General features: G+C 37.6%; 1 protein-coding gene and 1 long non-coding RNA gene across 31 annotated transcripts in view; one reads left to right on the top strand and one right to left on the bottom strand.

The window, feature by feature from the left end:
* The window catches only part of BNC2 (basonuclin zinc finger protein 2), a 415,729-nt gene that overhangs the window by 82,090 nt on the left and 308,369 nt on the right, over positions 1–25,270 (top strand). The window lies entirely within an intron of this gene.
* Positions 7,325–25,270, bottom strand: part of LOC123001435 (uncharacterized) — a 42,021-nt gene continuing 24,075 nt past the window's right edge. The window contains exons 1-3 of one of the 2 annotated variants that reach the window (XR_006410333.3): positions 16,379–16,566; positions 10,915–10,986; positions 7,325–7,522 (exon numbers count right to left, since the gene is read on the bottom strand). This is a non-coding gene — a long non-coding RNA (uncharacterized LOC123001435). Of the gene's footprint in view, positions 7,523–10,914; positions 10,987–16,378; positions 16,567–25,270 lie in introns of those variants that run through there. The other variant, XR_006410332.3, reaches the window with a different exon arrangement.

Below are 25,270 nucleotides of genomic sequence, written 5' to 3'. Positions count from 1 at the left end.
AACAGAAACTTTGCCAGAGAGATACTTTAAGGCTTAGACAGTTGAGTTTTACATTGTAACGGACACAGATTTGCTTAGGGGAGAGTTGTGTTGGGCAAACGTGAATTTAAGGTTCTAGTTCTTTCTCTAATATACAAGCACATGTCCTTTTCAGGAAAATACACTGGAAGCTGTCTCTGTGAATGCACTGTAATGTCAGTTTGTACACAGGAACCTTAACCAATCTCTAGAAGTGCCCATTGTTCTTTGGGTCACACAGGCTCAGATACCCGAGTGATCATTTTCTTCCTGGTTCTTCTCCCTCTGCATTTGCTGACAAATCCTGAAGGCATTTATTTTAGTTTGCATCGTCTCTTAGAAGTGTCCTTTCTTTAAAAAAAAAAAAAAAAAAGTCTTACGATTACTGGGGAGTCGAATGGAGGTGGTGGTTTATAAAGTGAATTCATATCACTCCTTTACTCCTTTTTTTTTTTTTTTTTAAAGATTTTATTTATTTATTTGACAGAGAGCTCACAAGCAGGATGAGCAACAGGCAGAGGGAGAAGCAGGCTCCCCCACTGAGTAGGAAGCCTGATGTGGGTCCTGATGCTAGGACCCCGAGATCATGACCTGAGCCCAAGGCAGATGCCCAACCAACTGAGCCACCCAGGAGCCCCTCCTTTACTCCTTTTCAATCTTACTGCCCTCCTACAAGCTGGCTATGGTAATTTGGCCAATTACTCTCAGACTCCTTCCAGGCACTGACTCATTGGCACTGGAGGCTTTTAAAAGTACTAGACTTTCTCACTGCTCAGCTCTCAAACTTCATTACGGACCCTCTCTGGTCAGAATAAGCCCTTCCTTCTGTGTTCAGTGTTCTCTGTAAGAATAGGTGAGCTTATCTTTTCATCTCCATCTCTTCCTGACAGTCTTTTTTGTATTGTGTCCCAGCTGTATTGTTTCCCAGGTATGCCTCCTATTTTGCAGTCTTTTCCTTAAGGCACCTACTACCTGCTTTGTCCGTTGTGGGACAATTACTTGTCTGTTTGTGTAATGTTTCAGACTAGATTTTTAAAAAAATTCTTGAAAGTGCTTTGTCTTATTTATTTTCAGTGGTGGTAGGTGTCCCAGTACTGAGTGAAAAAGTAGCATCAGATCATTACAAAGACCTTTGGGAACAGCCCAGTCAGCACACTGAACCCTCATAATCTGTGTTCCCCACCACACTGTGAGCGACTCTAGAATGGGGGCTATGCTCTTCGAATCTCCAGTGTTGGAACAGTGCAGCAGCAAGGTCTCTAGGACTAAAAAGATAGTCACACTTGTTTCTTCTTCCTGTGATGCTTTCCTCCATTCTTCAAATAGGATTTTTTTTCTTGTTTTAACCAAGAATTTTGAATTTGTGTCAGACTTACTGGAAAAAGAAAATCGACTGCTATTTTACTACTAGTTGAGGTGTCACTAATCACGTTGTATTTGAAATTTTAAATTAAAAAAAATCTTCCAATGTTTTTTATGTATCAAAAAAACTTAAAAATTTAAATGAATATTAAAATTTGTATTGGAAAATTACCAGTGTAGCTTTAGCTAATTGGGTGGTTGCATAACCAAGGTTAGTGATGTTCTAGTTTTAACATGGCCTTGATTTTTTATTTGAACTATTTTCTTTAACATTTCTAGACCAACCTGAAGGAAGATTGAATATAGCAGTGGTGTAAATAAAGTAGAGGTTTAATTTGTGAATTCTTAATTCAAGTTTGTTGTATAGCTATTATGATCAAGTGCTAAGTAAATAATATGGAGTAGTGCATACTGCTCGAAGCTTTTATCAGCTCTTCCCAAATAGATCTTGAACCTAAATCGGTATTAAATGTGTCTTAGTGGTGCCTGGCTGGCTCAGTCAGTAGAGCACGCTACTCTTTATCTCAAGGTTGAGTTCAAGCCCCATCTTGGGCATACAGCTTACTTTAAAAAAGAGAAGTATCCTAAATGGTATAATTATTTCATAGGCAACCTGAACTTTGGGTAAATTTTCAGACTCTTGAACCCTGTAATATGCAGAAGAGTAAGCTTAAATATAACATAAGCATAAGTCATTATGATTTACATAATTTATCTCTTCAACATAAATATTGTACTCATATGGTAAAATTGCTGTCCTAGAAGTCAGATTTTGATTGAGTATTTGTAAGACTGGAGGAGGTTTTAGGGTCATGTTTGTTAGATTTAATTTGAATGGTAAGTTAAGATTTATGGTGAACAGTGTACAAAATGTTTTATTTACTTTTTCAAAGCTTATGAATAGAAAAGCAACATCTGAACCTGATCTTTGGGAAGCAAGTTCAGGAAATACGGTATAATTCTATTTTAATTGTTTCCCTTAATTGCACCTTATTTCTGTTTATTTGCAAATGGTGTATTCAATACATTAACATATTTAATACCCTGTGATTGGATATATTTAACTTTCTACTAGACTCATGCTTTCACATTTTCAGACTCTGTAAACAGGAGCACGTAAGACCTGTCTTTTGCTTATATTACTGAACAATTTACACTCTGATGCTTTCATGACATGAAACACACACCCCTAGTTTACTTAGAGTAAATACTTGTAACAATTAGGTATACTTAGCTTCTGTAACAGAATGTTTACTTCTTACTTCATCCATTAATACATAAGTTTTTTTTTTTCAAAATTATTTATCAAGCTCATACGATACGCTACAAAGTATAGTTGATGTAGTGGTAAACAAAACAGAAACATTTCTTTCTTGCCCTCATAGCATCTTAGAGTCTGGTAGGGGAGAAAAATATGAAACCAGGCAACCATAGTATCTTGGGATAAATGCTGTGGAATGCTAAGCCCAAGGTTCCATCAGCACACGCAGTGCCGGAGACTTCTAGAGTAAGTGACACCTCTGCCTCTTTATTCTTCAGAGTTATTCCGGTGAAGTGATGGGTTCTAGGAAGTGTGGCTAAAAATGTTCCTGGCACAAGGAACAACACTGGTAAAAGCCCAGAGTAAAGAGAAAACTCGACATGTTGAAAGACTAGTATATTAAAACTGTAGGCAAGTAAAACTCAGATAATCAGAGCTCTCATTTTGGATCAGAATATTTTTCTTCCTCAGTTTACTTTGATGAGAAGATGAGAAGTAACTACAAATTTGTTGTTTGATTCCTGCCCCCTCATAAGAGAAATACTCATTTATTTTAGAAAATTTGAATTGTCTGTAATTAACAAATATTTAAAATCACTCATAATTTTAACACCTAGAGATAACCTTACTTGTGATTTTGTAACTAACCTTCCTAATTTTTTCCAATGCATCTTTAATTTTATAAAATTGAGATGATACTGAAAATGCTATTTTGTAACTGACATTTTGAACTTAATATAAAAGTTATAATTGTTTTCATAACCTTGGGGGGTCCTTGTTAAATATGAATTGTAATGGCCATATAGTATTCTGTCATGAGCCACTATTTATTTATAGAGCCCCCAAGGTTGTTTCCAACTTTTTGCTATTTTAAATATTGCTGCAATTAATGTATTTGTATTTAAAATTTTAAACCCTTCTATATTTCTCTAGGGTAATAAAAAGGTATGTCCTTTCTACTGTGCCCCTGCTTTTTTTTTTTTTTTTTTTTTTTGGTATATATAAACTGCTTGTTTACTGTTACCACCTCTGAAAATCAGTCCAGCCCTGACGACATGAAGTCTTGAATCTAGATCTTCAGCTCTTTGGCCTTTAGACCAGTAGTTTCCAAGATATCTGCTTGAAGAACAAATTTGGAAATGAATCCCATTACATTTATATAAATAAAAGCATAAGTTGAACTCGATGTTATATGGTTGGGCATGAAATGTAAGGCTAGTGTTGTTATACCCAGTTTTTTTTAAGAGTACCCACATGTCTCTAGAAATGATATATCCAGGGAATTTTTTTTTAAATAGCGGAATTAAATCTTTTATAGGGACTGTTCTTTAATTGTATGATTAAATAACCTTTCTGTCAGTGACTTGGAATATTATCTTAGTGTATAAATACCTCTGTGGAGTTAAAAATCCAAAGAGAAACGAACGTGTTTCTTGGGTAAGCATTTTATCTTACAGATGTTGAGAGGATTGTTTTGCATAGAACCATATGGAAGATTCTAACAATAAGAACCACTGGCTTAGAGGGGTTTTATTTTTTGTAGATTTTGTGCTGTTTCAGGGCTGAAATCCCGTGTCCACCTTAGTGCCGAGCACATCATACTCAATAAATATTGCCCAAAAAACACTTAAAAAATAACAGCTGTATTTAGCTACAAGTCACATACTATCAATTTACCTATTTATGGAGTGTTTATTGGTTTCAGTGGTTTTTAGTGTATTCAGAATTGTGTAACCATTACCACAATCAATTTTAGAACATTTTTATCACCTCAGAAAGACATGTATACCCTTCAGCTGTCATCCCCAATACTGCCATCCCCCTGCAGCTGTAGGCAACCACTGATCTACTTTATGTCTCGGGATTTGCCTATTCTGGATATTTCATACAAATGGAATCATACTGTATGTGGCATTCTGGACTCACTTGTATAGTATTTTCAAGATTTACCCATGTTTTACCATATATCAGTATTTCATCTTTTTTTTTTTTTTTTGCCAAATAATACTCTGTTGTGTGTATAAATCACATTTTTGTTTATCCATCTACCAGTCGATGGAAGAAACACTTTTTAATATTTAAATGCATGTGGGTAGGTTTGTATTACAAAGGCAAAAAGTAAGGAAGAAGTGAAGTTGTAAGATTCCAAATTGGAGATGCCTTCAAAGCTTGTTAGTGGTGAAGTTATATATAAGTTTAGAATTAAGTTTGTATGGTCGTTGGGTCAGAAGGAAGAATATCATCACATCAATCAGGACATCTTGTCAGTTCTGTCTCTTGAATACTTCTTAAATTTGCTCTCTTCTCCTTACCTCTGGTAATTTATTTCAGCCACAGCATCTGTTTGGTCATTGCATTACCCCTGTCCTGCCCTACAGCAGGCGAAAGGAGCATTTCTAAAGTCATTTTCTCTCAGGAGTCAGAAATCCTTAACAGAGCCTGCACGCCTGCCTCACATCAGCCCTTACTGCCTTTCCCCCTCCTCCCTTTCTAGTCTACATTTATTTTGTATTTAAGAGGGATAATGGAGTTCTTTCTGAAGTTATTGTTTGAGCACCCTAAATTTCAGCTTGTACCACTTCAAGAACTATGTGTGAAGAATCCCTTTTGGAGCCTGGTGTAGTGGAAAGAGCTCATGAGCTCTGGGATCCACTGAGCATCAGAAACATACTTGTTTCCTTTAAGCCTTTTACCTGCAAAATAGAGGTAATACTTTGGAAGTTGTTATGAAGATTAAGGGAGATATTATGGGAAAGTATATGGCATATAGAATGTGCCTAGTAAACTATGTCCTTTCTACTTTTCATTTAGATTATTGTTAGAATGTAGTGGTTTTGATACTCCCCCTTTTTTTGCTGAATATAGAGGCATGTATTATTACGGTTGCCTATAATTTAGAGTTGTTTTTTTTCCTTCCAAAGTTTGTATCTTTGTCTCAGAATTCTGTTTTTGTGAAGTCTCTGGAATTTTATTACTGCTCTAATACCTTTGCCTAACAGCAGTACTTACATGCATCCCTGCCTATAAGAAGGCAATTATTTATTGTCTTTTTTTCCCTAAAACATTGGTGTGTCTGTATTAAATTTCCACATTATGAAAGTACTTATTGTTCATTTATAAACAAAATTCAGAAAATAGAGATAAAATTTAGTTGCAAACAGATCACCTGCTCTGGTGTCCATTGTAATTAATGATTTTCCAGTCTGTTCTATGCGTGTATACATATACTTGCCCATGTTTTTTGAAATAAGATGATACTGTATCTTTTTCCACTTGCCCATGTAAGTGTTTTTCAATGTTAGTCTCATGGAGGTATATAATTTTTTATAGCCTCTTGGAATTCCAATGTATGGGAGTACTGTGATTGCTGTCGCTGGTCTTCTTTGAATGGATGTTTAGGTCGTATCTAACTTTTCATTATTATGAACACTGCTGGCTTTGATTTTGAAGGCATGAGTGATTCTGATATGCTTTTCACCTTCTGAGTGAACAGTACTCGTGAAGTAATTTCCCTGAGATTAAATGCCAGATCCAGTTCAAGCTTGCTCCTCCTACTTTGCACAGGTCTTGTGTGATATTACCACTAAAATGGCAGTACTTTCTCTCCCTTCACTTATTTTGCTCTTTATCTGATGCTAGTTTCATAATTCCTTTATACCCACACCTCCATTTACCTTCACAAAACTCTTCATTTTCTCTTTGCCCTGTGGTGGTGTCCTGTCTTATCTTTAATTTTCAAATAATTATACCTTCATATTGTTTAACATGTCTTTGCATTTCACTGTTGATTCTTATGATTAAATTCATTAATTTGTTTCCATTTTATTTTTCATCACCTCATCCTAAATTTGGGATTATTTAATTTTTAATTAAATATTTAATTTTATTAATTATTCTAAAAGAGAATGCTTGTTTTCTTTCAAATAAAAGAATCAGTGGAGTGGTTTGTATTGTGCGGTACAGGCAAAAGATATTATCTTTACAATTAATTGTCTGTTGCCCCAAATTGGAATATTCCTAAAAGTGTTTTTAATTCAGGACTGCTTTTCCTCTTTCTGGGTCTAGTTTTGGCTCCTAGCCAGTTGATTATGTCCTTAAGGAGCATTAGCCATTTAAAATAATTTTAATATGAAGCTAAGTAAATCATATTGTATATTCTAGAGCTATGGCTAATAAACTTGAGTGCATGCATCTGAATAACTTGGAGGTCTTGTCGTAGTCACAAACTGCTATGCTCTACATACAGATGTTTTGATTCTGCCAATTTTGGAGAGGGCCTGAGAATTTGCATTTTTTTTTGTTTTTTTTTTTTTAAGATTTTATTTGTTTATTTGACACAGAGAGAGAGAGTATGTGAGAGCAGCAGAGGGGGAGCAGCAGAGGGAGAGGGAGAAGCAGGCTCCCCACTGAGCAGGGAGTCAGATGCGGGGCTGGATCCCAGAACCCTGGGATCAGGCCCTGAGCCAAAGGCAGACGCTTAAGGACTGAGCCACCCAGGCAGCCTGGAATTTGCATTCTTAATAAGTCCCCAGGTGATGCTGATGCTGTTGGTCCTGCAGCCATACTGTGAGAATAACTTTTCTTAAGAAATATAGAAATCATTTTTGGATTGTCTGTACTCCTTGTAATTATATTCTTTTTCTCTTTACACTAGTGTACATGACAGATACAACTGAACATAGGTTAGTAAAGTTGTTGCTGTTTATTTTTATTTATATTTTTTTGAAGATTTCTTATTCATTTGAGGGAGAAAGAGACAGTGCAGGAGCAGGGGGTAGAGGCAGAGGGAGAGGGAGTAGCAGACTCCCCACTGAGCTGGGAGCCTGGTAATGGGCTTGATTCCAGGACATGGGGATCATGACTAGGCACCCCGAGCTGTTGCTATTAAAAACAAACAAACAAACAAAAATCCATATTAGTAAAATACAGAAAGGTTATTAGATATAGAGCTGTAACCCACCGTGAGCCAGACCAGTAGCCAAGGTGTCTGGAGTCCTAGTTTAGGGTCTTGCTTTTGGTCTAAGACAGGTTTTCTTAAATCTCTTACAGTTTTAGTTTCCTTGGAGAAAAAAATGGTGACTACTAGGTCTCTCCTGTCCCTGCACTTCCTAAATCTATGGGCAGATCCTCAATGTGTTTACACAGGCTCACAATATCAAATATCTCAATTAAGAAATGCTTACGTGTTATCAATAAATGCTCAAAGTAGTTCTAATAGAGGCATTATTTTAAGGCTTTATCAGGATGCGGATTTAGAATTTGGATATGGAAATACTTTGAAATCATAGATACTCCAAATGGCGTTGGACATCAGAGCTACAGGGGAACTGATGGTTCATTTTTCAGATCTGCTAGAATATCAGGTTGAGCCTGGAAGAAAGGAGGAGGTGAGAGAGAAATTTTAAAATAATAGGAATTGAAACTGTCTTTGGATACATTTGATTTGTTGGATCCAGGTTCAGTTCAGTTCAGTTCAGTGTGCAATTCTCTGATTCCTCATCAGGTATAACTAGTAGTTGTTACATTTATTAGTGTACTGGCAATTTGGACCTTTGGGTTTGAAGTTCTTTCTGCTCGACAGCTGACATGGGGGAGATGTGTAAAACCTTTTGCAGGTGGCTGGCAGGCACATTATTTGTATTTCAATGGAAAGGACATTCTATTGGAAAAATCACAAGAAGAAAGGGCTTTTGTAGAGGATCACTTAACATGTAGGTGTGTGAAAAGCGGAGCTGCAGCAATGCCTGGCAGCTGATGAGAACACAGCAGAGTAAGATGAACAAGAAGTTTCTGCAAAGCACCTCAGCCTCCCCTGTTCAGACTTGGTTAGAGGGCCACTGCGTAGCCAGATGCTTCAACTATACTATAGAGACAAGTCTCTTATTTGCTGTCACTGTGAGTTGGAATTTTAAATCTTTTTAGAAGGTCCTTTTGACTATTCTTTTATTGTTGCTGTTGTGCTCTCCCTTACCGCTCCCCCCACCCCGCCTTTCAATGACATGACATGTATAGTCTTCTTATCTTGTCAGAAATTAGGAGAAAATTTCAGCAGAGTAAGAAACCTTATGACCCAGAAAACATTTGCCTGAAGTGTTCCCATGTGAGCAATGGGCATGGGCATATACTAAAAGAGAGGGGGGAAAAAAGGCTTTTTGTTGAGAGTGACAGGCAGACAGGATGAGCAAAGTTTAACTTAAATCTGCTCATTGATATTGGAAAGTCATAAGCCTTCATATGACATTGCCACATTCGTCTCACTGTGTGATCTGGAGCTCTGTAGCTTGTACCGTAGTGTGTGTGTGTGTGTGTGTGTGTGTGTACAGTGTAAACATTTTATGAACTGCAGTGTCTGATCCATCTGTCTGTCTGGGCAAGAATGTCCCTTGATAGTAAAAAGAACAGCAATCAGGACAGAATTGGTCAATGCGGCATGTCTAATGGTGGGAAGATATTTGAAGGACTCGCTATAGACACAATAGTCTCTCTAAATAGCCTCTTTGCACCCGGAGTCTTATTGCAAACAGGTTCATTAAGGAGAGACATTCTGACACACAGCATCACAGTAATGAAAGTAGCTCTGTTTTTCTAATATTGTATCTTGCCACTTCAGTTATGCTGCTAGTACAAGATTTCCCTTGTGTTGTTGTATATTTCTCCAGAAAAAGAATCAGTCTTCATAGAATATACAATTATTTTGTACAGGAATGTATAACTCATACCTAAGATCCAGTCCTCCCTGTTTATGTGCACTAGTGCAAAAATAATTGGCAAACACATCTTCCAGACCAAAAGATTCCAGCACCTTCAATTTGTTGGGCTAGAAGATGTTGAACCAGAGTTATAATAAACTTAAAAAAAAATGTGTAATGTTCAAAATGGATTTGTGATCAATCATAAAAGAAAAAAAATATTAGTACAGTTTCCCATGAGGTGTAATTTTTTTTTTCCTAGGGTTTTAGCCAACTCCAGTATAGTATCTGTTCAAAGAGGGGAGAAATGCAAAAGGTTTTCATCCACCAAGCTTTACATATAACTACTATATGAAGACTTAAGCTATTGGATTTTCTGCCTGTTAATGTACAGCATGAACATTATGAACATGGAAAAAAAGGTTATATTGGTTTAAAAGTGGATATGGAAAATTTAATGTGCTCAAGTGGGAACAATGGCATATTAAAAAAAAACACTCATGACACAGATCTAATAATTCACTTGCCCCTGTAGGAGAAGGGTATCAGCTCTGATACTGGCTCATAGTTTATTTTTATATACACCCCTGGTCCCTGCAGTATACCCGGTGTGTGGGTTCCAGAGAAAAGAAAGAAAATAATCTGTAGGGAAATCAGCCTGGAAACCTTTCATTAAATACATTGTACTTTGTATTGTGTCGTTCACAGAATCTTCAAGAAATAAAGAAAGGAAAAACCTGTTATCAGTCTGCATGTGTGAAATATTATATTTGAATACTATCATTTGTTTTAAGATTAAGGCAGAGGCTGCAGACATATTAGTTATTATTCACTTACATCTGGTAGATAATGCAATGGGGATTTAAAAATTCTTTTTCCATTTCTAGTCCCCGCCTTCCTGTCTGCCTCCCTACCCCCAAACAATGGCAAAGATACTACTTTAACTTAAAACTGTTCTGGATAAAATATTTTCGTGTTGGCAGTGTTGCTTCTTTACAGAGGATTGGGGTGTTGAGGGTAATAAAATGAGTCTTAAAATTCTTGGTGGAGTTTATCTGTCATTTAGCAAAAGATGCATTTCCAGGGAAAATTGGAGAAAGTGTTAAATACATTCTTCCATGAGAAAAATATACACGCTAGGGGTGTAACTATGAATAGTGACACCTTTATCAAGTTGAATGTCCTTTGGAGTAAGTCTTTGTCTTGTCATTATAGTTCATGTATTGCTGTTGGTGGGCCTTTAAAATCTGTAAACGTCTTATCTTTTTTGCTGACTATTCATGCAGGATACGCTAGGCAAGCCAACTGTGACACATATTCTGCCGATACTTGTAGCTGTCTCTTGGATGAAAATGAACACACATCTTAAACCTAAACCTTGGGTGCCATATAACAGTATTTAACGAACTTCCAGAATAGCAGATATTAAGAGTTTGGTTTTGATCTCAGATACCTGGGAGCACACTGTCCTGCAGTCTGTTGAAAGATTTATTATTTCTGAAGTAGCTTGTGTTGAAAACCATATTTTAAGTAGAGAGGGTTATAAGCCTATCAGTCTCACCAGACTGATAACTTTTTTCACACCTGTTAGACTCATTGCCACCTCTTGGCCTCAGGACAGATACAGCACATTCCACTCCATATTAGGTCATCCTGCTAAGAAAAAAAAAAGTATTGTATGAATTGGGTGAGGGATGCAGAGCTTTTCAAGTGAAACAGGCCTTGGGGGATTGGTTATCACAGTCATTGTGGGTAAGCTCCTAATTTGGAGGCAGTTGTTCCAGTGTTCATGTGGATCATTTCAATTTCGGTTCCTTTCCTCCAAGTGCCTGTCAGTTGAGTTCTTAAGTCACAGACCGTTAATTTAGAGATGTTGACATCATTTAGTACTTACAATTTGGAAATGCTTTCTGACTGTGGATCATGAAGAAAGTGTCTATTTTTGAAGGGTAGATGCGCTCTGGGGAGAGGTGTCTTACTACCACCATCTCTGTTTTACTTAAACGGAAGAGCACAACCAGTCCATCTCTGTGGGTATTGAAGGTTGGTCCCCAGTCTTTAAGTGACAGTGGGTGGGCATCCCCTGTCAGCTCTCCCATATCTCTGGATGGCCATTCTCTCACATTCTGAGATCAGGACCTCATCTTCTAAATTAGCATTGAGCCACAATCCTGTGTCAGGTGCCCTGCTATTGAAGTGCTTCGGGAAGGAATGAGCTTTCTGTTTCTAGCCATGACTGTTGGGTCTCACATATTTTTGAAGCCAGTAGCTCATTGGACAAACCGTTGGGTTTCATGTATGCAAAACCTGTGGCCCTTCTCTCCAGCCTCCTCCTTTGCAAAGTCCCATTTCTCTGCATTCCCATAGGGTATCAGAACAGGTATTTATCCTAGAGCACTTCTTAGAGCCTGGAGACACCCTGTAGGGCGGTGTGCACTTCACAGCTCCAGGGCTTTCTAAGGATCACAGACAAGCTTCAATGGCAACGAACCCCTATCCACTTTAACGTAGTAAGAGGTGGCAGATCTTGCTTATTGTGTGCCAGGCATTCTGATTGTTGCTTTGCATGCATCATTGTTTAGTCTTCACATTAACCTGCTAAAATGGAGACTTTTCTCCCTTGGACAGGTGAGGAAACTATGTCATTAGTAAGAGGCAGCACTGGGATTTTCAGATTAAAGCCTCCTCTTATTCCCAAGTCCATGCCCCTTATTGTTATTGACATCACATCCTAAGCTGTGTGGTCTCCTTGAGCTCTGCTCCCCCTTCCCTTGGCTCTCATGCCCATGGAGTTACTTCTTCCCAGTGCTTTGGGGCCAGTCTCCTACTAGCCAGGTGACTGTTAGGGAAAATGCAGCTCAGTAGGGAAAGGACTATCAGTACAACAAGGGAGAATGATCCCTCTTATTTAAGTTGGTGTTATAAATAGGTAATGAGGTAACGTCTCTGAAAGTACATGTTATTTATTCGCCACCTTCTTTACGCCAGGCACTGTGCTAGAACTTGTAGCACAGTAGTGACATGGACAGACGTAGTCCCTGCGAGCCCTTGTAAAGTTTGCAGACCTGTGGACATGGCAAGACACTGAAACAAAATTTATGAAATTTCTTGGTTGTGCACTGCATGTCTAAACCATACGTAGATGATGAACTGACTTCACGTTTAAGCCATGGTCTGTACAGGTGCTAGACTTTTCCAGGGTGCTGTTGATGATTCTCAAAGAAAGCCCCTTGCTTTCTTTGGTATTGCCTTTTTAACCTAAATCTTCTAACATTGTTCTCCATTTCAGGTTTCTGGAAGTCAGAAACCTGAGAGTTCTGTCCCTGCCTGCTCCTTAGCGTTCTCTCCCCTTGTCTCCCTCCTTTCTATCTGCACCCCTATTTCTTAGTTTCTTACCTTTGCCTGTTTTGCTTTCTACCTTTCTCTGATTTCTGAACCCAGTTTAAATTTAATCCTCCTTGAGATCCTAGCTCAGTCTCACTGGCTTTAAATCATACCCCTCTTTTGATAAATATTCTTATATATATTTATTTTTTTGCTGGACCATAGGGTAGTTCAATTTTTATTTTTTTATTTTTATTTTATTAATTTAAATTCAATTAGCCAACATATAGTACATCACTGATTTTTGATATAATCATAAATATTCTTTTAAAATACTAATCCCAGTTTTGCAGTTATCTTTGCTTATGTAGGAAATCTGCTTATTTCTCCAACTAGAATGAAAGTTCACTGAGGGTAGGGGCCACTTCTCTGTCTGTCCATCCCAGGCACAAATCTGTTTTTGAATATTGAAGTAGATTAGATTGTCTCCCCATTTTCTCCTATGGAACAGCTCATCCTTTTTCATCTCTAACGTTTATTCTGCCTTGATGTTCAGTTGGCCTGTTGAACTCAACACTACACACATTTCCCAACTCTGCATTTCCTCCTTTTTTCTAATTCTTCACTGTCTCCATTGTCTTTATCCAAACTCAGGTCCTCCCAAACACTCCCGCAAACCGCCCCCCCCACCCCAATCAGTCGGTCACCATCTTCTGGGTAGGAAGATCTACTTAGGAGAAGGTTCCCTGGTATCCCTCATTACTTCCACTTCACTGGCATTACTTGGTGTAAGCTCTTGGGACTTCCTTATCTAAATCACGTAACTGCTCTTGTCACCTCTTGCCCTGAACTAGTAATCCTTCTAAAACATAGATCTGATCATGTCAGATCTTAAAACTCTTTGATAGCTACTAGTGAAATGATACTCTGGGATTTATTTTCAAATTGTCCAGTGGAGGAGGGGAGGTTAAGGGGATTAGGGAGAGTATAGGTACAACAAGACTGACCATGTCCTGATACTTGTTGAAGGTGGTGGTGCCGTTTACAGGGGGCTGCTGATACTATTTACATTTGTATGTTGGAAAATTTCATTAATATAATTAAAAAATAAAACCCAGCAAACTTTGGCTGTACACTGTATAGGCAAACATCTGAACTTCTTGGTAGAGCATGCAGTGCTCTCATATCCCTCCCCATTGTCTCTTTTGGCCTCAGATCTCCCTCAAACCGATAGACCGACACTCTGTACTTGCCTTGTCCTCAGCGTTGATTAGAAAGACTCAGCTTCATGATGAAATCCCCCCTGGACCACTTCATTAGCCTGATTGGGGTCTTCTCTCCTTTTTACTTCCGTATCCCTTTGATGGACCATCCTTAAAGCCCATCATATGGCTGCTTTGTGTATTGCAGTGCTGCCCACCACTCCACCTGTCATTGAGGACTACCCAAACCAAAAAGGTTCCCACTCCCCTACCTCCAGTTTCAGTTCAGCCACAACTCACTGCATGCCTGTTGAGGGTCAGGCACTAAATGAATGTTTAAGATAAAATCTAGTTGTTACTTCTGGCCTGTAGTGTGGGGAGAATTCACCAACCAGCATCTGGGACTAACTTTGGTAGTGGATTCTATTCCTCCTCTTCATTCCTAAGATCATCACAAACTCTTCTCAGGGAATGAAGTATATATATCTATCCTTAAGAGATGATAGGTAAACTGTATTGTAGAAATGCAAGATAGCCAAATATTCATTAGCATGTCAAAATAAAACCCTTTGTCCAGCTTTTGCCCACCTTTTGCCCACCTTTTATCTCTTTTTAATGACAGCTTTTAAAATTGTCAGGCTCAACATTTACACTTATGAGGTCCCCCTCCCTCTTTTTTGGTCCACTCCATAAAACCAGGTGGGGGAGTTGTTTTTGCCACCTACGGTTTGTTGGAGGGCAGCTTCCAGCCAGCCTTCTGCCAGAGCCCATCCTAAAGTCCCTACAGTAGGCACTAGAGATGAGCAGAAGAATAACCTTCTTCTCAACCTTTACAATGTATTTCACTTACTTGTGGCCACTTAATTATTCCAAATTCCAATATGACTGTGGAGCCCAGAGTTAAAAGTAGAAAATGTTTAAAAGATTTGAGAAATGAACTGATTTTTGTGGCCTGGAGAAGTGAAGACCAAGGTATGAGTTAATCACTGCTTCCAAACACATGAAATAATTTTACATGGAAGGTGGTGCCAGCTGTTAGCCATTTGAGTGAAAACAAACAAAAGGACTTAGGTTGCAGCTGGAGGGATTTTAGTTAGGTAGAAATTTTTCATTAAGCGGTTCTGGGTGGGAACTGGGTTCCCATCCCAGTAGATTGTTGATTTAGGTCCAGATTGGAGGGCAGTAGGGTGGATTTGAGGAATTTAAGCATCCTTAAAATTGGGCTTTGTGATTTAAAAAAAAAATCAGCAGCTGTGAATGCCCTCTGTGCTCAGTGCAGTAGAATGAGGATTCCCTCATTCTTCCCACCTTCCCCCAAGTTGAAAGAAATTAACCTCAATTAAAGAAAATAGTGATGGATGGCTACAGAGATAAATATGATATATCACACAGGAAAAACTACATTAAAAGAACATTAAAGTTGGGACAGAAAGTGCTAAAAATGAAAAAATTCACAGTTAAGTTTGAAAAGTGGTATGTTTACATCTCTGCTAATATGTGGACCTAACAGGACACATTAAGAAATTATGAGTGTGCTCTGCTATGCTAAGAAGTCAGTTTTTTGACTTGACACACTCCGCTTAATATCCAGTTTCATTGCCCAGCTTTAATTAAGGCATCGTCCGTGAATGATTATAGCCCATGGAAAAAAACCTGTTACTTTTACCAGAAGACTTTTGGTGTTTGTTTAAATATTAAGTTTTGGAGGGGGCCAGGTGGTGTTTCTGTGACTCTCTGCATTTCTTTCTTTCTTTCTTTTTTTTTAATTTTATTTTTAAGTAATATTTACACCCAAACGTACAACCCAGAGATCAAGAGTTAGACTTACAACCCAGAGATCAAGAGTCACATGCTCTACTGACTGAGCCAGCCAGGCACCCCAGCTCTGTGCATTTCAATACCTGAGCGTATTTCAGCTTTTCTAAAGTTAAGAGTATATTTTGTAAAGCAACTAATTTTTTTTTTACTGAGGTTTAATAATAGCCTAAGAACTGTTTTAATAATGTTGAATGATATCATTTTGTATGTATTGAAAGCAAAATTTCGCTTTTATCCCTTTGCTCTAGGGGTGGGTTTTTGTTGCTTAAGAATAGATCTAAAATTTCATATGTGTTTTTATTTTTTTAATTTATCCCTTTTTCTTTTTTTTATAAAGTCACATTGTGATCCTAGAAAGTCTTCTTTACTTAAAGCTTTTACCTAATAAGATTTAGCTGTTCACTGTGTGTTTTTGTGTATGTGTACATGTGTGTTCACTATATCAGGGACAAAAATCCCCCAGATGGGTCTGGAATAGCATGTTTTCAATGTAGGATATAGAGTAAATATTTTCTATGATAGAGCTTGAAGAGTACAAAAAGTTAATCCTTAGCTTCCTCATCCCATCTCTGACCCTAGAGTGTTGTTACCTTTGCCTATACTAAGAGCCAAGATGAAAAAATGATACTTTCCAAAAATCCCATTGTATATTCTAACACTTAAGTTTCATATGCTTCCTGAAGTGGGTGAATCTCTTCACCTACCTCCCTTCTTGCTCTCTTTCCATTTTGAGTGGTGAGGGAGGAATTTTGAGTTCTTCATTGACCACAAGCTTATCTGTGGAAGGGGAAAGTGAAAATTAACCTATTTCTGAAATCACTCAGCTGTGAAGAACAAATTGAATTTAGCAAATTTAGATACTAAGTTTTAAAATTTTATTTTTAATGCAGAAAGAATTTGCTTTTGTATTTAAAAAAGTGTAAGTATATGTAGGTAAATAAAATCATACCAACTTGTATAATTCTACCTAATAAAATAGCAGATGAGTTAAAAATGTTATATTAATAATTTTAAGAAAGGAAATATGAGCCACAATTATTATATAAGTTTTCTATTTTTGTTATTGAATCAAATGAAATTACCCTAAGTGAAATGATTATTAGCCAGTAGAATTTATTGCTTACTGACCTGGGTAATAGTAATTTCGGTACGTGGTCTCTAGTCACAGATTTTTAGGTTCATTTTCTTCCCAGATGAATGAGTTTGTATTTCCAAATAATTAAAAGAAAAAGTTCAGGAGGCTAAAAATTCAGAGAGACAGTTGAAAATAAAAAATGGAACTGAAGTCTCTTTCTGGTCATTACTTTGGGACACCATGAATAGTCTCTATTTCCTAGTACAGAAAATAAAACGTGTAAGCCTGTTTGGAGTTTCAAATGTAATATAAATGTAATGCATCATCATAAGTATGCAAACATGTTTTAAAACAGGGTATTGTATGGAAGCAATTACTGGCAGTGAGTGAGCTACACACCCCAAGAATGGGTTGGGGCCAAAAAATAGAAGGTTTCTAAACAGAATTACTTTTGTATGTGTGGGAGAGCAAGGTTAGCTTTTATTAGGAACCAATGCTAGCTCTTATTTTAATTCTGATCACATACTTGGTAACCCAAATAAATAAGTGATAAAGAGATTTCATGTTAGGATTAAGTTATTTTTTTTCTCTTGGTAAAGTCTTCCAGTGAGAAGTGATTAGTTTTTGTAGTAGGAGGAGGACATGACGTCCGTAAACATGAACATGACCAAATGCATGTACAGCTTTGCATTTTTCAATCTTTGGTCTTGTAATTGTTGAAGATGTTGTTGCTGCCCTTCGTGACATGATACTTGAGGATTCTTTAGCTGGGTGTGTTGTGTTCATCTTTAACAGATTTAATGGGAACTAGGAAGGTTAGATTTTATTATCTGCAAGTAACAGGCTCTGCAGTTTTTCTCCCACTCACCACTAGCTTGGAAAAGACCCTGATGATAGGTGTCTCCTTTCTGTTCCCTTTATCCTGTGTGTTTTGGTTTCTAATTACGAAGTTACAGAATAAACCCTCATCTCAACGTGATTTTGCAGTGTAATATTTGAGTGGGTGGCATGGGTCTCAAAAATCAAAAGGAAGATACTCAATTTATGTAAGAATGCATTTGTCTACTGACAGATTCTCTGGAGCTCTTTGGATCTCACTGATGGCAAGTTTAGGCAGTTTTCTCAGGCCAGTGTCTAGTCACTGTAGCCCCTTAAACCAGAGAGCTGTTTGGGGTTAGACTATAGGATGAGCTGAGCAGCCAGCTAAGCAGCAAAGGGACTAGCAGCCCCTTAACTGTTATCAGAATGCTGTATTGATGAGTGAGGCTTGGTCAAGTTACTTAACCTTTCTTCCTTGATTTTCTATTATGTAGACTGGAAATGATAATATCTGACTTTGATCTCATAGGGATGCTTCAATCCATTAAAGTCATTAAAGCACTTTAAGGTATAAGGCACTAGATACAAGGCATCTTCATTATTGTTATTATTACTGTTACTTCATTACAGTGCCATGTACAAAGGGGGGCTTTTTAAATGCTAAATAGTAAGTCTCAGAATGAGCTGTATATATTCAGTAGTTGGCAGGGGACATTAAGAGGTCAGGTTACCTGTCTCTCTACTCTTGAGGCCAGGTTCTGTTCCTCCCTACCTCTGTTAGTTTGTGAGCAAAAAGCAAACTATTTTTGCTTGAAAATTGAGGCAGATGGGAGATGGCTATAACGTACCTCCAATTTTTTTCCCAGGAGCCGCTGTTGGTGTTGAGCTCCCCGAATTGTGTACGTGCTCACGTACCCTTTCTGTGGCCTGCATATTCGAGAGTTTTAAAGTGGACTGCGGGCTTTGATGAATCTCCATTTACAACTTTCATTCTCTTTTTTTTGAAATACCATTTCTCTGAGAGAGAAGAGATGTTGAGGGCAGAGTGGATAAACATCTTTGATCGTTTCTGGGTAGTGTTCTGCAGCATTTTATACAAGATGATTATGTTTCCTAGATCAGCCCCCTCTGACATTTTGTCTTGAATACTTCCTCACACCTCATATAGTATTCCAGAAGGAGACGCACTTCCATATGGCCTTGGATGGCATCACCTAGATGATGTCCTTGAGAAAATAGAAGATCAACTCTCATCTCCCAGAGTAAAGTTTGCTCCTGAAGTACAGTTTCTTTGGATCTTAAGGTGTTACTTTTCTAAAATAACCTACTCTGTCCTTTGTCTTAACTTTATGAAACTAATGAGGGTGACTATGTTGATTCTTCTTCGTTAAGAGATTTTCCTACTTTCTATGTTTATTCTTTTTAACTTTTGATACTCTGAGTACCATGATGTATTTCACTTTTACTACCTTATTGGACCGAATATTCTTATGCATCATACACATGTGACTTTGTAAAGTGCTTCTTCCTCAAATCTAGTGCTTGTTAGATGAAGCACAAGCGAGTTCAGGGCCACGGTCTGAAATAGAAGATAATTCCTTTCATCAAAAATGCTTTGCAAGGGAGTCTAAAGAAACAATTACAAGTACTGAAGGATTAAGAACTCCTAAAATAAATATGCATAGGTCCAAACAATTCATCATTTGTTATTTGGTTTTCTAACTTTTCTTCGTTTACTAGAATCCTAAAGGTACAGTACGTTGCTTTTAAATGTGAGTAGAATGTTATACTTTTCTGAGTCTCCTCTATCCCCCAAGTATTAGGGTCTAACAATGGATTTTCTGGTATTGATTTGTTTGTATGGAAAGTCTTAGATGAGATCATAGTTTTGTATTTAAAGAATCACTTTTGGGGAGCAGGAGTAAGAATACAGTTACATGAAATTGGGGTTGTTGTGGAAAATCAGGGACATATGGCTGCTATAGGTATAATATTAGTTTTTCAGAATCAAGAATAAAACAAGTGAAATTCCTTTTAAGTTGCGGCTACTTCTACACCTGAAGTATTTTTTTCTTCTTTAATTATCCCCACGTGTGAAAATTCTGAAGTGTGTATCATGACTAACAAAGCTGTTTTGTTCAGTATTACCTATATTTTTGAAGAGATACTGAAGCACCCGTGATTTTTCCTCCTCTGTCCCTCCTTCCCAAATTTCGTATCAATAATTTCATTTTCTATTTGAGACTAAACAGAATTTAAAGTAATTTGCCACCTTCTTTGTTGTGGTTAAATACAACTCCTGGGGAGTTTACAAATGACTTAAATGGACTAATGTGATTTTTATATATTTCCTGAGTGGTCAAACTTGGTCATCCTTGGACATGCCCCAGAACTAGTGGGGCCATAGGAGTGGATTAGGCATGAAGCAGGTAGTTATGTGGTTATCCCTACCGTTCATATTCCTATAGTTGATAACCAGGGTTAAGTTCATCTTGATTTGGACTGTTTCTCAACCTTTTTCCCACTGTTAGGGCCTGTTGGAGCCTTTTTATACATTTTGTCCTAATCTTTGCCCTCTCCCCACTCCCACTATGAATTAAATCCTAACAGATATGATTTTGTTTGGTCGTGTTGAGCTTTGGAGGGCCACAAACTATTGTAAAGTCTAATTTTTTCCCTTCTGTTGACAGTGCATGATTTAGGAGCACAACTTGGGATGTTCATTTTTTCCACCATTATTGAGATGTAATTAAAGTGTACAATATGATTATATAACACATAATTTTAAAGTGTACGGTGTACTGATTTGATATGTGTATATACTGAAATTAATACCACAGTAAGATTAAACACCACCATTACCTCACATGATTAGCTTTGTGCGTGTGTGTCTGTGTGTAGAATGTACAGATTATTCAACAACTTGTCTATTTATATTCTAGCCAATATAGAGTACATTTTCTGAGACTCAATAGTGAGTACAACTATGGTAGTTAGGTGGTAATTACTAGTCACCTTGAGGAGAGGTTACACTGAATTTGTCTTCTCTGCCTTAATTTTAGTATGAAGATGAGTGCTTAGTGGTGTGCTTAGATAGGCTGTGTTAGGACACTCTCCTGTCCTGCCTTCCCCCCACCCCAAGTAGCATTACAGATTTTTCTTGTTATAAAAGTAATGCATTTTCATTGCAAATGAAATTCAGAAAATACTTAGCTCATAGAGTTTCTTCAAAAATTGAGCTATCCTATGATATTTTTGTACTTCTAGCTTTATATGTGACTATGGAATGCTTTCACAGATTTAAAAATGTAACAGTAAAACTGAGTTATGTATAAATGACATGGTTAAGAATGGTTGTTCTCTTGATGATTTGTTTTTATGCAGTGTTTAGTATTCCTTTTTTCTCCTTATATATTGTGAGGGACATTAACACTGATTCACATTGATACTGGTAATTCCTTTTTAGTTGGAAACCTTACTTACATTCTATCAAAATGATAGGATTTAGGAGGAAAAAAAAAGGAAAAAAAATCTGATGGTTTTTCTGTCCCTGAAGTCTTAAAAAAAAAATAACTATACTTTTCCATTAAAGTCATTTCTGACATCTATACAGAAAACATACTGCCCCTGACTAAAACAAGCTTCAGGTGTGGTCCTTGACTTCTCTCTGAAAAAAGCCTTTTCATAAGAAAAAGTACAAAATAATATTAAAGGCAGTTAACTAAATAAGTCTCAATTCCAACTAAGATTTTCGAGTGAAAATTACATCTTCCATATTATTAGAGTGTGAGATTATAGCCAGCTGTGGTAACTATATTCCATTTCTCTACATTGCTTTTTGGTGTGAACTGAAAACTATTATTCTGAAGTTAAGTCTTATAACCCATTTTAGCTGATTTAGTTTCCTGGAATTTATCAGTGGTATAATCAGAACAGATTCCCCCAGGAATTTATGTTTATACCAAAAACATACACTCTGACCCTGGAATACTTGCCTTATTCCCATTCAAATCAAAGAGAAATAGTAATTCTTTTAAAAGGTTTATTTAATTGTTACATCTGTAAGTGTAAGTAAAACTAATAGATCCATCAAAGATTCTGATTGTGATAAGATTCATTGATACGTTGTGCCTTAACTGCATATTAAATTAGCAGATGTCACATACTAGGCAATTAGAAATGCTATTACTTCTCAGGTGGGAATACTAACTTGAAAATTTCAGATGACTTTTGTGCAAAATAATGGCAGAATAATGCCCCCCCCCCCAAACCGTGTCCAACTCTTAAGAACCTGTGAGTGTTATCTTACATGATAAAAGGGACTTTGCGGATGTGATTAAGGTTAAAGACCTTGAGATAGGGAGGGCATCCTGGATTACCTTTGTGCACCCAGTCATCACATGAATCATTAAAAGAATCTTTCCCAGCTGTGGTCAGAGACAGAGAGGTGAGGATGCGTGAATGGTCAGAGATACATTGCTGGCTTCAAAGATGGAGCAAGGGGGCCTCCCTGAGCCAAAGGAGGCTTGTAGAAGCTCCCGGAGCCCCTGAAAGGAGTGCAAGCCTACAGGCACCTTTCTTTTAGTCCCCTGACTAATCTGTTGGACTTCTGACCAATTATTCTATAAGATATTCTATTAACTGTAAGATAATAAATTTTTATTTTTTAAGTCACTAAAGTAGTGGTAATTCATTATGGCCACCGTAGAAAGCTGTCACTCCTTGCTTTGTGTTTGTAACTTGTTGAATAAAATTATTACTGAAATCTGAAAACTATGAAGGAACAAAAGCTGTTTGGTAACATGGATAATACTTGGTAATTTATACAACTTCCTTCTATATGGGTTGGTACAATTCATTTTGCTCTTAAGTAACAATGAATTGTTTGGCTTTGCAACTGTGATTTTTTTTTTTCTGTAGTACTATCGTTGTACAAGGAACATATAGTAGACATTCAATAAATGTTGAGAACAATGAGTAAAGTTACAAGGGCAAAATTTGCATTAGTTGTTGTTCACATTGGAGTTTTGAGAAAGGGGCTTGAAGAAAGCTAGGAACATAAATGCTTGTGTTAGGTCTGAAGAAGTGTCTCCAACCTTTTGACAAAATGTATCTCACATTTTTGTCATGTTTGGCGGTTGTCAAGGAATTGCTCAAGGGCTTATTGGACTCAAACCCTAGGGTGTAATGGGGTTCATTTCTCTCTTGATAAGCGGGGAACTGGGAGTAGCCAGAAAACAGTGGTTATGAGGAGTCTTAATTTTTCAGATAATGGTTTTTTATTAAATTAGTTACAAACAACAAACTTTAAGATATAATACCATTTAGGAAGAGATTTGAGATCAACATAAATACATATAATAAAGCAGGTAAAATGACATTTTTTAATTGCTTTTAAACTGCTTCTTACTTTTACTGGCTAATAAGTTGGGACATTCAATCAGAAGTATTTATTGAATCTGTTCGCACTGGGGACGTAGGTGCAAAGAGCTCTGCCATCATAGTGCTTATTGAACGATAGGGAAATTAGAAACTAAATAATTACAAATACTGAGAGGAAGTACAGGGTGCTATAGGAATGGATAATTACCTACTCTAGTCGAGGTAAAGAAACCATCTCTGAAGGTTCGGGAAAGGGCTTAAAAGTGACCAGAGAATGGCTGGAGCACACTGAAAATCTGGGGTCACTGTGAAGGTCAAAGGATAATCCTCTGAAAGGAGTTTGGAAAAGTCAGCTGTAATTTGGAGGAGAATGGTTTGGATGAGAGAAAAAGTAAATGCAAGAAAAGCTGAGGTCAGAGGCTATTTTAACTATCAAAAGATGGAGTCTGCTTTAGGGTGGTAGCCACAGGGTTGGAGAGCAGACGGATCCAGAGATTATTTAGGAGATAAACTAGAAGGTATGTGGAAATTGCATGTGGGTTTTCAGAGGGACAGGGAGAGACTGTTGCAGAAATAAAGTAATCCTGCCAATAAAAAGGACACCTTCTTAGCCACCTAGAAGAGAGGGAAAGAATACAATTTATTATTGAGGAGGCATTCATAGATTTACATGCATGTGTGGCAACACGGAAATGACTACAAAGTTGGGACAAAATCTCACAGTTTATACATCAGAGCAGAACAAAGTGCTTTCGTGTCTCATCTTCTTTAGAGAAAAAAGGCTGCTCCCTGTGAGAGTGTTCTGTACATCTCATGAGAGACACTTGAGCTAATTCTAGAGGTTTGTTTTTACATATTGAGGTGATCTGGCATGTGAGCTTGGAGATATCTCTACACAGAAAATTGGTGAGTGGACTTGATCCCTAGAGACTTATCTCTGTCCCAAAGGTTAATGTAAGGACTAAGTTTCACTGTATTTCAAAGGACGTGCTCTTAAGAAAATGGGAAAAGATAAAATATTCTTTGGAGCCTTTATAAATGGAAACAAATTATTTTCCAAGTACTTGGTGGCCAATGGTACCATTTAATGAGGTGCTCAACTCTGGAGGAGGAGCAGATTTGAGGAGTCCGGGATCAACACTTGTGGAGGTTCCTATTAGACATTCCCCTGGAGATGATAGGTAGACAGTTGAATACATTTGCAGTGAATGGGCAATCTAGGCTGAGGATAGGGATTTGGGGGACATCAAAGATCCATTGGTAACTGAAGCCTGGGAGTAGACTGGATTGCCCTGACAAATGGGAGGTAGGGTGAGGAAGAAAAGAGGAAATCATGTCTTTGCTTGTATAATCATGGGGTTAACCTAAGTAGACAACCCTAAATGATGGGTACTGAAGACATAATCATAGCAGTGGTCAGTATTTTCATTTTTTGATTACTTTTCCTAGGTAACGTAGCTGAAAATTCAGCTCACACACTTTTGTAAGCTAGACTTCTGCTTTTTGTACATTGTACATTCTCTTCAGTCTCTCAGATCTCCTCTTGACTCCTTTCCCTGTGCCCATACATGTTCTCCACCCTCTCCTTTTGGGTCAGTGTGCCTTTGCGTGCTGTCTTGGCCTCTCTTGCTTATTTGGAAATGTTTTCAGTTGTTTCCACATGTAACTTTTGGATGTTTTATTTCCCTTCACAGAGTTAGGTATCCTTTTACTGGGTCCTTTATTGGGGTGGAATGTGCCAGGTTTTGAGGCCACAGCACAGATCTGTGCTCTCCCATGAGGGTCGGCAAGATGCAGAGAATGGCTTTGTGCAGATGGAAGTAGAGATGAAGGGAGAGGTGTCTTGTTGGGAAGAAATACAGCTAGCTGACCTTGAACAACATGGTTTGAACTGTGCAGATCCACTTATATGCACATTTGTTTTGATAAATGCAGTAGTGTAAACGTAATTTTTCTGTTATGATTTTCTTAATATTTTTTTCTCAACATAGTCACATTTTCTTTATTGTAAGGATTGTTGCATATATGTATGTATATAATACATACAACATACAAAATGTGTGTTGATTGTTTATATTATTGGTAAGGCTTCTGGGCAACAGTAGGCTTTTAAAAGGAATGCGGTTTGGGGGGAGTCAGAATGTATACACAGATTTTCTACTGCTTGGAGGAGGGTTGGCACCCCTAACCCCCACATTGTTCAAGGGCCAACTGTACGTAACTGTGGGGCCCAAGTGCTTCTTGGGTAGATGCATTTAATAACAACCTTTGTGAAGCAGTTGTTGCACACGGAAAAAGAGATATTTTTTTTGTACCTGTA

The sequence above is a fragment of the Ursus arctos genome, unplaced genomic scaffold, assembly GCF_023065955.2.
Source record: "Ursus arctos isolate Adak ecotype North America unplaced genomic scaffold, UrsArc2.0 scaffold_18, whole genome shotgun sequence".
Lineage (NCBI taxonomy): Eukaryota > Metazoa > Chordata > Mammalia > Carnivora > Ursidae > Ursus > Ursus arctos.
This window is presented reverse-complemented; position numbering and strand designations above follow the sequence as displayed.